General features: G+C 31.6%; 1 protein-coding gene across 13 annotated transcripts in view; it reads right to left on the bottom strand.

Annotated features, from left to right (window-relative positions):
* RIMS2 (regulating synaptic membrane exocytosis 2) overlaps positions 1-16,766 on the bottom strand; it is a 513,935-nt gene that overhangs the window by 166,029 nt on the left and 331,140 nt on the right. The window contains exon 1 of one of the 13 annotated variants that reach the window (XM_036264300.1): positions 5,708-5,745. The exons of the other annotated variants lie outside the window; for them this stretch is intronic. The gene's annotated coding sequence lies outside the window, so the exon portion shown is untranslated. Of the gene's footprint in view, positions 1-5,707; positions 5,746-16,766 lie in introns of those variants that run through there. 13 annotated transcript variants of the gene reach the window in all.

Here is a 16,766-nt window from a genome sequence, read left to right as displayed (position 1 = left end):
CTTGTGAGGAATATGGTAACACTTAGCACCAATAATTCAATATTTTTAAGAAAATTATATAAAATGTATATTACATAAAAAAGATGAAAATGAAAAATTTGGCAATGATCTCACTATCATCTTAAAGTGCCCATTAAATTACTTTTCCATCATTTATGTGAATCTGATCCCTTAATAGATCTTAACTAACCTTATGTAAAAATAGTTTAACTTTAATTAGCAAATACAATATTCTCTTAAATAAAAAAATCTCAATGTATAACTTAGTTATACCAAATGTATTTAAATTTTTTTTTCTGTCTTCCTTGTGGTTAGTTTTTATTATAAACTATTTGTAGTACAAGATCCTTAAAAAAAAAATAGTCAACTATATTATTCAAATTAGCGTATCTTATTCAAATGGCCATAAGATATAAAGACTTATTTCATATATATTATTATTATGAATCACAGACTTCAGGAAACCTTAAGAAGCTAAGAGTACCCCTCCACTTTTTCTCCCTATTTTTCCTTAATTGTTATTTTGCCACAGTCAAACATTCTACTTTTCAGTGCTGTTAATGGCAGTTCTAATAAGAACTCTTTCCAATAACCAATAACCAGTTAGAGTGATTAAGGATAGTAAAAGTATACCCTCTTTTAGGAGTCCAATACTCTTGCACTTGAGTAAACCTATGTCTTATAGGAACAAGATTTGTTAAAAAGATTCCTGACAATGAGAGAGAAGACTCAAGACTTTAAATGTATATTAGGACTTCCACATAATTAAAAGTTGCTGATATTATAAAAGATTTTAAAGGGCACAGGAGTCTTGGATGGTTTACTATAGGGACAGGAGAGATATCAAAATGAAGCCTAACTAAGCATCTACTTAGTAGGAGAGCCTCAATATTACAAAGATCAGGAGAGACCTAGAATATAAAAACAAAATGTTTATCAAGTTTACTGATTTCAAACTAAAACTTCTCTACTGTGACAAAAACTTGTTGAAAATACCTCAATCCAAGTATTTGAATTTATTTTTAAAACTAATTATAACTTTTCATAATTTGTCAACAACCATAAAATTATTGAACATTTACAGTAAATTCTACCTATTAAAGTAAGCAAGACACAATATTTTTAAATATTTCTCTATTTTTTGCCCTGGCCAGTTTGGCTCAGCGGTTAGAGCTTCAGCCCGCGGACCAGAAAGTCCCCGGTTCAGTTCCCGCTAAGGGCATATACCTCAGTTGCAGTTTGTCCCTAGCCACAACTGGGGTTGTATGGGTGGCAGCCACTCGATGTGTCTGTCTCACATCGATGTTTCTCTCTCTCTCTTCTTCCCTTTCTCCCTCCCGCTCTATCTGAAGATAAATGCAAAAATGTCCTCGGGTGAGGATAAAAAAAATATACACACACACACACACACACGTGTATATATATTTCTCTATTTTTGATAGCTCGCTAAAAAGTTATCTTTTAAATGTCTCCTTTCCTATTCTTGTTTGTTTGTTTTTTTCCTTATTCTATCCTTGAAGTCTGATATGTAATTTTAAACACAGAAGAAAAATAGAGTATGTATTGAGGGAGTTTAAAATAATTGATTTTCAAACTATAGCACATAATTTATTACAAGGCAGTCACTAAAGTATAATTTTGGCCTTATAAACTTAACTGTATGTTCAGAGGAAACTGAACCAATTTAAAATGAGCAATTACACTCATAAATCATGTATTTTACTTTATTTACAGAAAAATAAGCTTGTTAACAAAGAATGCTGTATTTATATCTTAAGGTATTAGAAGTACTTAGTTACAAGATTCCATCAATTACTTTGTGTTGTATAAAGTATTTACTTTGTTTTACAGCACTATTTTTTTCTGTCTAAAATAAAGTACATTCATTCTACAATTCAGAAATAGTTAGAAATAACTAACCTCCTAATACTGAATGGGAAACAATCTTAATTCTTTTTTCCAGGCTAGATGGTTTAGATCAACATCTAATTAGAAGACTAATTTAGAATACTAATTTAGACTGAAATAAATTGTTTTTACTTTTAAAATATATCAAACTATTTAATAATAAAAGAAAACTAAAGTCCTTTACATCAAACTACTCAAGAAAAAAATATTTTAAAGCATAAAATTCATTAATAAAATAAATACATCTTTGTTTACTTTTCCTCAATATAAATTTTATAAAGTATCATATTAAAGGTAGAACTAAGAAAAGATGTCCCTACCTTCGCTACAGTTACAAATCTAAAAAAAGTAAAGGTTAATATATAAACTAAATCATATAACACTAACCCTAGGGGCTTATGCACACAGGATATTATAGCAAGTAGTAGAATATAACTCATTACTTTGAATATTTTCAGTTTCCAAAATACCATACAATCACACAGCAACTCAGCAAAGTGTTTCACTGTCCTTAGTTTTCTAGACAAACGTATTTCTCAAATAAGAAACAGTAACGTAGGTAGCATTGTCATGATTTCAAGGTAACCACAGCAAGGGTAGCTAAATCAATTCAAGATTTTCCTAAATACAGCATACCTTTAACTTCGAAAAATAACAAATCAAGGTGGGTTAGCCTTTCATAAATAGGAACAATTAATCTTCAAACATATTAGAAATAATTTAAATTATATCTCTAAGTAGATTCTGAACTATTTAGTTCCTGTTTCTCACGGGGAACTGAGAAACTGTATCAATTCTAAAACATTCATTCAGTCTAACTGAAGTTAGCTTTCTTGCCAGACATTTTTGTAGGATGAGTTTAAAAAAAATTTGAGATAATATATTTCATGTATAAATATGCTCTTTTCTCAGATACATTTCTAATTACTATAAGAACAGGTAAACTCAAAATGCAGATTATAATAAAGTTCAATAAAGTTTGTTTTCAATGTTTAATAACAGTGCATTATTATAGACTAGCGTATTCTAGTTTAGAATCAGATTGCTCATTGAAGAAAATAAACAACAGATTTGCCATTCTCATATAGCCTTGATTTGCATTAAATGTTTTGTTAATTTTATGGCCTAAACAAAATCTAATCCTCATTCCACATGAGGAAGACATTTAGTGATTTATTCTAAACATTATACATAAAACACGGAGTTTAAAATCTCTTGGTTTTAAATAAGCCTATATTTTATGTGCACACCAAAGATATTAATAGCAGTATTTTTCCCAGGGCTCTCCATCTATACTGCTTCAGTTAGCGATACTGAAAACAGATCACTTCTTTTACTGATTATCCTCTTAGGACAATGTAGTTCAGAGATGTCAAGATTTTTCTTCAAAATAAGCAGATACTAGTCCATAATACTTAAAGTTTATGCAAATATTTGTTAACTCATTTTTCAATCAATATAATGCCACTTACCCCTTCAGTTCTATAATTTATACTTAAAAATTACAAGTGATTTTTTTGTTACTGTTAGCATACATCATAAAAATGGTAAAATTACAAGGTACTGTTCCTGCACAGATTTTCATAACACGGCAACAGAAAAAGATAACAATATATGTTATTGATACATAGTCAGCTTCGCATCTCAGGTTTGGGTTTAAGTCCTTCCAAACTTTTTCAAATACCACAAGTTCACTACAATAATTCTCTAATGAAAATTGTTTGACAATTAATGGAAGGTAACCTCTTAGGTTTCAGTGAGTAAAAGTACATTGTAGACAATGATTATGATGAACAGATTTCTAATATCATTGATGTACTTAAATATATCTCTGTAAAGCCCAAGCTCATAAACGTTATTGAAAAGTAATTAGCTTACCTGCTATCTCACTATCTTCCTCTTATTTTATCATTCTAAAGTTTCAAAATTAAGAATATTCTCTACATATCCTACCTTTATTTTAGAAATAAACAGAAATATTTATAGAAAACTAAAATTTAACATAGCATTTATGGCCTTGGCATATTGCATACTTACTCATGACAATAAGGGTTTGAGTATCCAGGAATTTCCTAGTATATAGGAAAATGCACAATTGCCCAGATAAGAAAATCTATAAACACTTTAAACCATAACATTAAGGCATTCTAATTACATTAGCTTTCCTCTATTGCACACATAGTTTATATTCAATTCGATGGCTTACGTGATATAAAATATATACAAGAATACAAAACATTATGTAAAGATCTTTAAAATTTTGTTTGTGAGATTTAACAATATTTTTCAGCCAAAAGTTACATTGTTTCATGATTTTAATATACAATATAACTTATTTACATAGATATATATATACCCACAAACATATCCATGTGATCAAACATGAGGGCAAACAAGACAAACAAATAAATAATAATTCATGACCAGGGAAAACTCACAGCACACAATATAGCAAGGAGAGATTTTCACAGTAATGATATTTGTTATATAAATCACAACATAAAACTAATTTTATACATACTTTGTTTACTTTTTAAATCACCTTAAATATACTGATATATAATATATAACAATATACTACTTTTTTTCCAAATAAACTAAGTCATTTTTGAATTAAAGATCTGAAAAAACATGTAAGATATTTTCTTACAACTTTATGAATGTATTTAAATTTCTAATACTAAATCCAATTTATTTTATTACATTTTCAGTATGTGACTTTTACTATAAGAGAATTCATAGATTAAGTCATTTGCATTATGGCATTTTTCCTTGCTTTCTAGACTTATGTAATACTTTTCCTCAAAGCATCCTATTCTCCTTAATAGCTCTATCACAATGGTAATAACTAAATCATCAGTATAATTATTTTTAGATTATGTATTTTTTCAGAATGTAAACTGTATGAGGGCAATTGCTGTATCTATTTGTCTACCCCAATAACTCAGGGTCAACCACAATGCCTGGCATACAACAGGACAGCAACTAATATTGATTAATAAGTTAGAGATCTAACAGGAAATGAGTCACCACATTAATATACATTAACACTATTACTATAGACACACATCCATTTTAATGATATTATCAAAAACTCCATTTGCCTTCTAAAATTTTGAATGAAATTTTTTATGTACTCCCATTCAGTTGCTAATTAAAAGTAATACCGATTATTTAGCTGACTATCTTTACACTTTGCCTCTGTTCCTTTTAATCCTGGTTGAAGTTTTTGTCTTCTATGAACACATCTCTCCAAAAGAGAGGAGGGGAAAATAGCCAACTCATTGGTAGAATTAATGGTTAAAAGACTCTTTATCAAATTAAATGCTATATTACTCCTTGTTGTTGTTGGCAATATATTTACCTTCAGAAGTTGTATTAAATCATTACCAATATGAGGTATTATTACCTCAATAGCATTTGAAAAAATAAGGACTGGCCCACAAACACAATTTAAATAATATATTAAGCGTAGTATAATACATTTTAGGAAAGCAAGTGTCTCTTCATTAAGGTACTTTAATTTGAGTCAAAACAACCAATTTGTGGTTATATTTGTCATTTTTTCCTAAAGAAGTAATCTTAATAATAAAATAATTGCTCTTTTTCAAAATATATGGAATTAATTTTCTATGTAAATCTTAAAGTATCCACCACTCTAATCTCAATAGGCTCTACAGACTATGAAGTTCACAGCAAAACAAGAAAACTGAGGCACAAGCACACACGTATTTACAAAGCATGAAATTGCAATGCTTATTCTCTCATGCTTTCAGCAGTTTTCCAAATCCTGACAAACCTGGCTCAGATTGGTCTTTCTTTTTCGGCAATGGTATGTCATCAATTATTGTACCATTCACCCTTTTCTGTTGGTCTTCCCATGTAACTTCTAGTGTAAATAAAAACAATAATAAGAACTTGTCAGAAACATTAGCTAATGCTCATAATGAGAACCTATAAATACTTCAGGGATTCAAAAAAATGATTTCCCCCTAAATTCTCCCATAAATTTTTAGTAATATGTAGTTAATGTTTTAAATATACAAATGTGACATTTGAACTTTTTAAAATACATTTCAAAAATCTAAAGGACTAAAATTTACTTCCAATAAAATCAATGGGGTGAAGGTATAAAGAAAGTGACAATTAAACTGATTAGACAAATAAGTTTTTTCTTAGTTGATATTCGTAATATTAGTTTCTTTTATAAGTAGACATTCTGTTAAACATTTTTTGTGGTGAAATGAAATGTATATATGAAATTAAAATGCACAAATTATATAAAGAGAAATTAGAATTAATATGTGATAAGATAAAATGGCTAATTATTTTACTACCATATTTAGTACTTTCATTAAATGACAGAAAAATGTATGTATAATAGGGATACGGTTTCAAACAAATTAACATTAGCTTGGTATCACTGAAACTGAGTTACCTGGTTTATATGAGATTATTTAGAATTGTTTGTAGTGTGGCATAATAGTCATTCATTCAACAATATATACTCAACACCTATAATAATCCAGGCATGTCTAAGTACTGGGGATATAACAACAAACAAAATAAACAAAAATCCATGCTCTCATAAAGTTTATATTCTAGTGGGAGAAATAGATTATAAACAAGATAAGTGTGTATAATATTTTGTGGCTTAGACATTAGTAAGTGTTAAGAACACAAATATGAAGTAGCTAAGAAAGAACAAAATGCCCATGGTGTGATGAAAGTTTGAACAGAGGAGTCATGGAAATCCTCACAAAGAAGGCAAATTTTGAGTAACGAACTTAGGGAAGTAAGGGAATTAGCTGTATATTATTTGGAGAGAAGGCAGTATAGGCAGAAGAACATCACTTGCAAACACCCTCAGGCGGGAGCATGACTGAAATGTTCTAGAAAAGCACTGTGGATTTCAATAGGAGGTCTCCATGGCTAAAGCAGAATGAACAAAGGGGAAAGTGGCAGAAAATGGGATCAAATGAGATGGGCAGCTCGGGGCATATGGATCATGTAGGGTCTTGCAGGTCACGTATCAAAAGATTCACTGGTCACCATGTAATCTTACTATCATAGTAGCATTCATAAACACTTAAGTATACACTTGCTTATAACTTGTTCACGTTTCTAAATTTATACTCTAAGTCAAGTAGACAGGTACTATATATGCATATTTTAATCTATGGTACCTTATCCATCCCTTTGGCTACAAGTAGTAGAATATTAACATTTTATAATATTAAGCTAAATAATATAATTAAGACGATGAAATCACTGTCAAAAATGGAAATATATGCTATAACAATATAGCATATATAGTGCAGATACACTACTATTTTTTATTACATAGACTGCTAGAATTGACTTCATTAAGTACAGGATAAGGTTTTCCCTTTCCTAGACTTTAAATAAATGCTATTAATGATTAGACACTTTATACTGGTCCAATATCAATTAGCTACTGCAAGAAAACAAACTTTTTGCTTTGGGAGTATTAAAGTTACAGCTGAGTATGTAGCTGACACCGTAATTTTATAATTAGTAAATAATCTAATAAAGATGCAATATTTCAATCAACTGCTAGTGGAAAGAGAAATCACTGAACCTTTAAAGAATATACAATTTTCTGACAAACTCAAAGAATTCAGTGCAACCTCCTTTAGTTATAAGAACAAAGGACTCATCTGTTCCTTAATTAAAATTAATCTGTAGTAACACACACACACACATATACACACAAATACAACAGACTAATTTTCCCATGTTGCGGAAAAAAAATAAGCTTCTTAACAATAAAGTATTTTTAAATTTTGAATGACCTGCACTTTGTTACCTACCAAAAGACAGTATGAAAGATCTTACAAGCATTACAGAGTTGTTAAAAGTCAAATGTTCTAAAATCCTTCCTATATGTCATTTTGAAAAGTTGTTTCATCTTTTGTCATTTGATAATTTGTGATGTTCCAAAAATAAAAGGCAAGCTCTGTGTTGAAATAAGATTGAGTATGTAAAAGTAGAAAAGGCTTCTATTGAAACGTTTCAGCCTATCTGTAAATTGGCAGAAAGCATCCTCTGAAGTATGAAGAAAAATTTCTTAACACATAACATTTTTAATTCTTAAACACTTTCTTTGAGTTGACAATTTACCAGAAGATAAACTGTTTATAAAGTCATTTGTCTTGTGTCAACATAGTAAAATTAACAAGTATTTCTTTAAACTATATACCAGTGGGAAAAAAAAGTCCTATAGCCATAAATTTATAAATACCAGCCAGTACAATAAAGAAAGAAGATCAAGATCAAGGTTATCAATGATTGATAGAAGAGGTAATAGATATGTTACTGGCCTGAGCCAGATATGGTGTATTTTGCGAACATTTCTGCATTTAATTAGGTACATAACCTTAGGCAAGTTTCATAGCCTCTCTGGCCACTAATCTGTTATATGTGAAGTGAGCAATATGATCTTGAAAATTTCTAAGGTTATTTCTGCCCTGAAATTACAGATTCGCTATTGCTTCTTATGATTCTAGACTGAGTAGTCATATTTGGTGGAAGAGGGTCTATCCAGAAATGATGAAATTAAGACACTTAGAAGTTAGAAAAATTTCCATAAGTCTTTAAATGTGGCTATTATTAAACCCTATATCAAGCCCAAGTGTCTATTTTATTTTTCATTAAAAAAAATTTTTTTTTTCTTTATTGATTTTAGAGAGAGAGATAGAAACATCAATGAGAGAGAACACTGATTGGCCGCCTCCCACATGGCCCCCACTGGGGATCGGGCCAAAACCTGGGCATGTGCCTTGACTGGGAATCAAACCAGCGACCTCTTGGTGCATGGGTCAATGCTCAACCACTGAGCTACACCGGCTGGGCCCAAGTGTCTATTTTAAAACAGAATTAAAGTCATAAAAAGAACAAAACTGACCACCGAATCATTAATTCCTTTATTACCCAAAAAACAATGTTAAGAGCTATCCATACCTAGCCCTATCTGAATTTATGGGTTATGTAGTTATAATGAAACAGTTAAAGTAATTAAAAGCAACCTAGTTTGCAGAAAAATGTTCAAATTGTTTGTAGGTTGCTTTAGTTACTTTAAACAAAATAGCAAAAATATCACTGAGCACATAACACCTTAAAGACAGTCTTTTCTATTAATGGACTATTGTGGTAATTTGAAAAATAAAATAGTCTCCTTAATGTAAAATAATAAAGATATAAGAATTAAAATTTACAAAGTGCTGGCTCATGATAGTGTGTATTTACTAACAGAGGTTAAAAAGTAAAAATCAGAGATATATAATGTAATTTAATTGGTATGATTACCTTGAAAAAATATATATCAATGCCTCAAATGCAAATGGTGAATCCATTCAAATATAGAAAAAAAGTTTGTTCTAGGGGGATTTTTTTACCAATATTTTTATTGAGTATTTTACAAATGCCTGTAGTAAATATTCACTGTTAATTTAATTTATAAATAGAAAAGCTTAAAGATTTATTTAATACATATTAGATAATTTGAAGAACAATTTTACTCATTAAGACTTAACTTTAAGGAGAGTGTCAATGGGGGGAAAAGGAGGGACATCTGTAATAAAAATTAATTAAAAATTTTAAAAATATAAAAAAGAATTAACTTTGAGGGGAGCTTTCTAAGTGATATTTTAAAAACCCACATTTCTACAAAATAACTCTATTCCAGTTAGTCTTCATCACACCATGTAACCAACACTATGATTTAAAGAGTACAAATTCCTGTAATAGCAAGATTATATTTGTATAATACTGTAAGTTTCAATGTGCTTTCACATACAGCATCATATTTGATCCTATAAACGGCAGGAAGGACCTTCTATCAGGTGGTTTCTATAGGTGAGAAGACAAAGAGTTGATTAATAAGGATAAGAACTGAGCAGCCACCCTAGTTTACAATTTCACAGGCATTACCTCATTTGAGTCCCAAAATGGCATATTGGAAATGAAAGAAATATGCTAAGATTTCCTCTTCTCAGATGAACTTACTTGGATTAAGGGCCTATAGTCACACAGTTGGTACATGGTAAAAGTAGGCCCTGAGCCAAGGTTCTAAAACCTGTGCTCTTTCCCTGGTACCCTATCACAGAGAAATGTTATTTTCATAATTTCCTCAGTCTATGTTATTTTTAACAACAAACAGAAGATGGCTTTCGAACTGTATTTAGGAAGTCAACAATGGCATAGTTGGTGCTCTCCTCACCCTAGAAGCATTCATAAGAATACAGAGGCAGCAAAACAGTCTATACATATCCTATCACCCTAAATGGTATCCAATTTCTAGAATATCTACAGAAGCAAGCATCCATTACAAAGACTGTCAAAATTATTACTTTTGGTTTCTTTGTAACCTGCCCCGCCTCTTATTCCACCCTTCCTTCTTCTCTTCCTTTCTTATTTATAAGGTCATCTATATTTGAAATAATGTAGGCAACTATACACTGAGGCTTAAAGGAACAAACCTTTTTACTTTAGTCTCATTATGTATCTTCAGGGACATGATTTTTAAATAGGCACATGGCCTTGGCTGGTGTGGCTCCATTAGTTAAGCATCTTCCCATGCACCTAGAGGGCGCGAGTTTAATTTCCAATCAGGGCACATGACTGGGCTGCAGGCTTGATCTCCAGTATGGAGTGTGCAGGAGGCAGCCAATTAATGGTTCTCTCTCATTGATGTTTCTCTCTCTTTCTCCCTCTCTCTAAAATCAATAAAAAACATACATACATATATATATTTTAATCTTCACCCGAGGATATTTTTCCATTTATTTTCAGATAGAGTAGAAGGGAGGAATGTAGGGAGGAAGAGAGAGAGGGAGAGAGAGGGAGAGAGAGAGAGAGGGAGAGAGAGAGGGGGGGGGGAGAGAGAGGGGGGGGAGAGAGAGAGAGAGAGAGAGAGAAACATAGATGTGAGAGAAACACATCGACTGGTTGCCTCCTGAACGACCCTAACCAGGGTCAGGAACAAACCACAACCGAAATACATGTCCTTGACCGGAATCAAACCCACGACTCTTTGGTCTATGGGCCGATGCTCTAACAACTGAGCCAAACCAGCCAGGGCAATAAAAACATATTTTTTTAAAACATTAATAGGCAGTATAGTAGGGTTTAGACTATAATCCCAACAATGTTGATTCACTAACAGCAAATTAGGAGGTTGTATCTATTAAGTTTCTAAAACCAACCAAATAAACAACAGCAACATAAACAGTAAGTTGGAAAGAAAACAATATGAGACTTTAGGCATTATCAGCCACATATCCAAAAACACTTAGTTGTGTTAAAATCCTTATGGGATATTTACTTACAGAAGAAGAAACTGAGGTCCACAGAAACGAAAAACCTTGCCAGAGGCCATAAACTCAGGAGTAGAACTGAGCTCATGACCCAAGTATTGACTTCCACTGTAATTCTCTAGACACTACGAAACTTGAAAAGACCTAATGATTTAAATTTTCCTCTGACTTAAAGAAAAGTATTCTAAATATTTTCATATTGATTTTTATACATGTATTGTAACACGTACAACTGTATGAGCACATTATGCAATATCTTATATTGCCAACCAATTTGATCCCCCCCCCCCCTTGGTGTCATTTCTTATGCCTGCTACTTGATCAAGCGTACTAATTTCCTAAAAACTACTAAACAATAATTATTGAACAATGGGTTCAGGATGATGATTATAAGCAGGTTTAATTTTACTTTAGATCTAAAGTTTTCAGATTGTGTGCTAAAATACAAAATTATAGCAAGACATCACTAAGAAATACTAGTAATGATAGCTAACACATCTGTAGTACTTATTACTATGTGACAAGTATTGTTCTAAGCAATTTAAGTATAGCAAATTATTTTTAAAAGTAAACTTATAGCACATCTATACAGCAAGTAATGTTATTTAGAGTAGACTTGGGGCTAGTTCAAGGCAGTCTTCCATTATCATCCCTCCAAGGTACCTAGTGTTCTACCATATTTTTTTCTTTTTTGTTCTCACCCAAGGACATTTTTCCATTTTTGTTCAGATCAAGTGGGAGAGAAAGAGAGAAACATTGACATGAAAGGGACACATCAAGTGGCTGCCTCCCACAGGACCCCAACTAGGGCGGGGGACTAATCACAACTGAAGTATGTGCCCTTGACCAGAATTGAACCCGCGACTCAGTGGTCCACAGGCTGATGCTCTAACTGCTGAGCCGAACCAGCCAGGGCCCACAGGTTTTGTTTTTTTTAAATCCTCACCCGAGAATATTTTTCTATTTATCTTCAGATAGAGTGGGAGGAAAAGAGAGAGAGAAACATCTATGTGAGAGAGGCACATCGACTAGTTACCTCCCACACGACCCTAACCAGGGCCTGGGACTGAGCCGCAACTGAGGAACGTGCCCTTGACCAGAATCGAACCCATGACTCTTTGGTCCGCAGGCTGACACTCTAACTGCTTATCCACCAAACCAGCCAGGGTTTACCACATTTTTTAGCATCCCTCTCCCCACATCTAACTTTCTCCACTTACAAGTCCTAACTTGCCTCCCATGCAAAGATGTATGTGGTAATAGCTCAGGTCAGTCCCCTCAGAAATATTTACATTTCAGTGTTCTGGAAAGCTTAAAGCTTTATATTATTAAAATAATTAAGCCCCTAGAGAATAGCAGAATATGAAGTACTATAACAAGCAGTGGGAGAAATATTTTGGACTGAAAACCTACGCAGACCCCACCCCCATTCCCCAAGATGTACCTGTTCTTTATGAAGTTGGTTCTGAATGTATATCATAATCTTAAGACCCATGCAAGGGGGGAATGCCATTTATCAGAAGAAGCATGGTATATAAATGCATGAGACTGGGTGTCAAGACTAGAGATCTGCTACTATGTGGATTAGAGGAAGTTAATTATTCTCTAGAATTCTGCTCTTTATCAGTAAATGAAAGCAGTTTTATTAAAAGACTTAAAAGGCTCCTTCCAAATCTAAAAGTCTTGATTCTAAATCTAGAAGCTAAGCCACAGAACACTGAATGATATCTTGGTAAACTACAGGCATGTACACTGGTAGATCGCAATTTTGAAGACAAAGACTGAACAGTTTCCTTCACATTCTATTCCCCTAGCCTCCCACCTCAATTGTGGATTTTTATGTATTTCCTTCCTTTTACAGCCAAACTTCTAAGATGTCTATATTCACTGTCTCCATTTCTCTACACTTATTTTTAACATACATTTGTATGTATTTACTGATTTTAGAGAGGAAGGGGGGAGAGGGAGCGAGAGGGAGGAAGGGAGAGGGAAGAGAAGAAAGAGAGAAACTTTGATTTGTTGTTCCACTTATTCATGCATTTATTGGCTGATTCTCATATTTGCCCTGACTGGGGATCAGAGATTGAACCTGAAACCCTGGAGCATTGGGACGACACTCTAACCAACTGAACCACTTAGCTAGGGCCTCTCCACTTCTTTGAAATACATTCTAATTGGTTTTTACCTCCTATGACTCCACTAAAACTATTCTTAGTGTAAGTTCCCACGATGACTTTCTACTTAATAAACCTAGTGATTATTTCACACTCTTGATAATACTCTCCTGCTTCAAGTACTTTCTTTACTTGTATTCAATGTCACTATATCCATGGTTTTCTTCCTATCTCTCCCTTTGTATTTTGATTCAGAAAGAGAGGGGATGGTGGTAAGTCCACCATTCAATCCAATGGTTGGGCATTTCTAACACATGGTTAGAGCTGCAATTAACAGTTACCTTTTTGTTTTGTTTTGTTTTGTTTTGTTTTGTTTTGTTTTGTTTTGTTTTGTTTTGTTTTGTTTTTACATAGAAACATCCCTTTAACCTCTGGAATCTTACTCACGAACGCTACTGTGAGATTTAAAAATAAATAGTAAACGTGTCTCTTCCAAAGGAAAACAACAAGCGGATATATTAGATACCTTAATTATATGTAGATTATCAAAAAACCAAACTAAATACGAATAAGAGCATATATAAAATAAACCGAGTTCTCATCTTTCAAATTTTTATTCATTACCTCCTTTCTAGGTCCAACTATGTCATGTGTAGGATTGGCCTACATAACAATAGTGATGTTTTGCAGTGAGAGTTTTTATAGAACTCACAAAAAATAAATGAATGACTGTGCATAACTGAAGTCCCAATAATCATTGTCAGTAGAACTTTTACTCGCATAATCAAAGGAAACATCAAGACAGCAGAACAGTGTAGAGGTGAACGATATAACAGTATTCAGGGCCAACTAGATGTCAGAAAACACCCCCCCCCCCCAAAAAAAAACCCTGCTGAGAGTACTTCATCAGTTAAAATACTTAACTTAGGACTTCATTTGAAGCAGAGAATAGATCGATACAGCTAAATGCACTTAAATATAAAATGGCATTAAACCTTCTTAAAAATTGTTGCACCTTAATAATTGAGTGAACAATTAAGAAGATATATTTACTCTTTCAGATCACTGACATATATTTAAGTACATATGAACATGTCCTTTCATAGATATTAAGCAAAAATTATAGCAGTCAAGATAAAAATGACTAATATATAAATACACATTGAGAGTTCATTTAAATTTGTTTTTGTGTTAAAGAAAATATTCATATTTTATAACATTTTATTTATTTGTTATGTTATTTCTGCCTTTTTATAATATCCTAGCAGTTTTAAGAATTTCATACATGGAAGGGTATTAATGAATAATTAACACTCCACAACAAGAAAAATTATAAAATTATTTTAGTGCTAATTAGATCTTATATGTAACATTGCAGACATTACTTATGAATGATAAAAACGAGAAAGAAAAAATATATTCAATCCTGAAGGACATTTCAACTACATTACTGAAGGACAAAACTATTAATTTCTTGGTTTGTCACCATAACAAGAACAAGCTGTTATAACATAGAGAAGTTTAAGAATGTTGATTTTTTTTTACTGATTTTTAAATGCTAACATTCTAAATCAACATGTGCAGTTATATTACATTATCAATCACTATAAAACATATACAGTCCTACTGTTTATGACAAAAATTTGTTGGGGTGGGTTATAGAGATAAGTCATCAATAGTTATAGAAAAATTGAATCTAATTATTAAAATCAATCATCTTTTTTATTCACCTATACAATATATTAATTCATGTATATGGAACTGTGAAAAAATCTACAAATGTTATAAATATTTGTTTAATATTGTTGAACTCATAAAGTTAATTTCCTTATGTATCTACTTTAAAATTCTGCTTTAAGGTATTTTTAATTAGTTTAATTTTAAAATAATTTCTGAATTTAAAAAATCTATTTTGTTTTTATAAATGCATGATAATATTACTATTACTATTTTCCTCAAAATCTTATTCTTTAACAAGACCATCAAAGCAAAACTTCTGATTTTAATGCTATAAATTTCAATAGAAAAAGGATTTTAACAGAATCCAATAATAAGGTACTTTAAAGACAAATTTCATATTCAGAAATATATTGTAAAAAAAAAAAGCAGACACATTAAATATTGGACAACTTAAATTGGAACTAACACTTGTATTTATGCTTATTCAATTTAGGAAAGCATATTTATGCACATCATAAAGTCAATATTGAGGGTTCAATATACAGAAAGGCACTATTAACTTCATATAACACTTGCCTTTTTTCCCATTATTAGGTGGGCTTGGTGTTTCTCCCTCATTGTCTTTATAACATTGAAAACAGACAATAGTTATTAATTTTTAATGTCATTAACAACCCAAATAAAAATCAAGCACACCACAAAAGATGACATCACACACTAGGAAACAAATCCATGCACTGAACATGACACCTCATTAGTGAACACAAGAGTAAAGTGTATCCTTCCTACCCTATAAGAAAAGTAATAAAAACAAAATAAAATGAAGAATAATGAGTCATTTTATACAGTTAGGAAGATTATAGTGATGGTTTTATGCTAATTTAAGAATTGATGTGATTCACTAACTTAATTTTGAGAATGTAGTATAGGCAACAAACTAGTTGAACAAATGGGCTTCTTCATCTTAGTGAAGTTAAAAAAAGTAAAAGTAATATTAACTATTGCTGGAGTCCCCAAACTAACAATATCCTAAAACATGACTTTACTGTGGAAGCTAAGTCAAGAATAGTATGAAAGCCTTTCACTATTTGTATGAACTACTGTAAGACATAGAAGAATGAGCAATACAAAAATATTAACTACAGAGTTAAATTGAAATACAGTTCATTCTTACAGTAGTCATAAAAATGTTATTCCTATAGCATTTCAGGAAAATGAAAAATGTGTGACTTTCTAGTAGGCAGTATACTAGAAATTCGTAACAGAGACAGTTACACATTTCCATAAACATGCAGCTAAACTTGCCTTTGCTTTCATTGTCTGATGTACTCTGATGATTTTTCTCATCTGTATTACATTAAAAATAGTTACTATTAAATTAACAACTGTAGCTTAAGAGGTCTTCTATCTTAAATTACATACACCACTGAAAAATGTATCCATGAAAATACACCTCCTGCACAACTTATATAATGGCATTGCTTTCACACAATGTGAAAGAAACAAAATACACCCTACTGTTCATGAATAAAAATGATGAGTAAAACAATAAAATTAAATCTAAAGTTATCCTGCATTGTTCAAAGAAATTAAAAATATATTTTTAAAACAACAGCTTAGGTAAGATTTGGTTTCAACTCTGAGTTTCAAATTAAAATAGTAAAAATTAAATAAAAGAAGTATATAAATATATTTACTGATTATATAACATTTTAAGTTTCTGACA

This window comes from Molossus molossus, unplaced genomic scaffold, assembly GCF_014108415.1.
Source record: "Molossus molossus isolate mMolMol1 unplaced genomic scaffold, mMolMol1.p scaffold_m16_p_16, whole genome shotgun sequence".
Taxonomy (NCBI): domain Eukaryota; kingdom Metazoa; phylum Chordata; class Mammalia; order Chiroptera; family Molossidae; genus Molossus; species Molossus molossus.
This window is presented reverse-complemented; position numbering and strand designations above follow the sequence as displayed.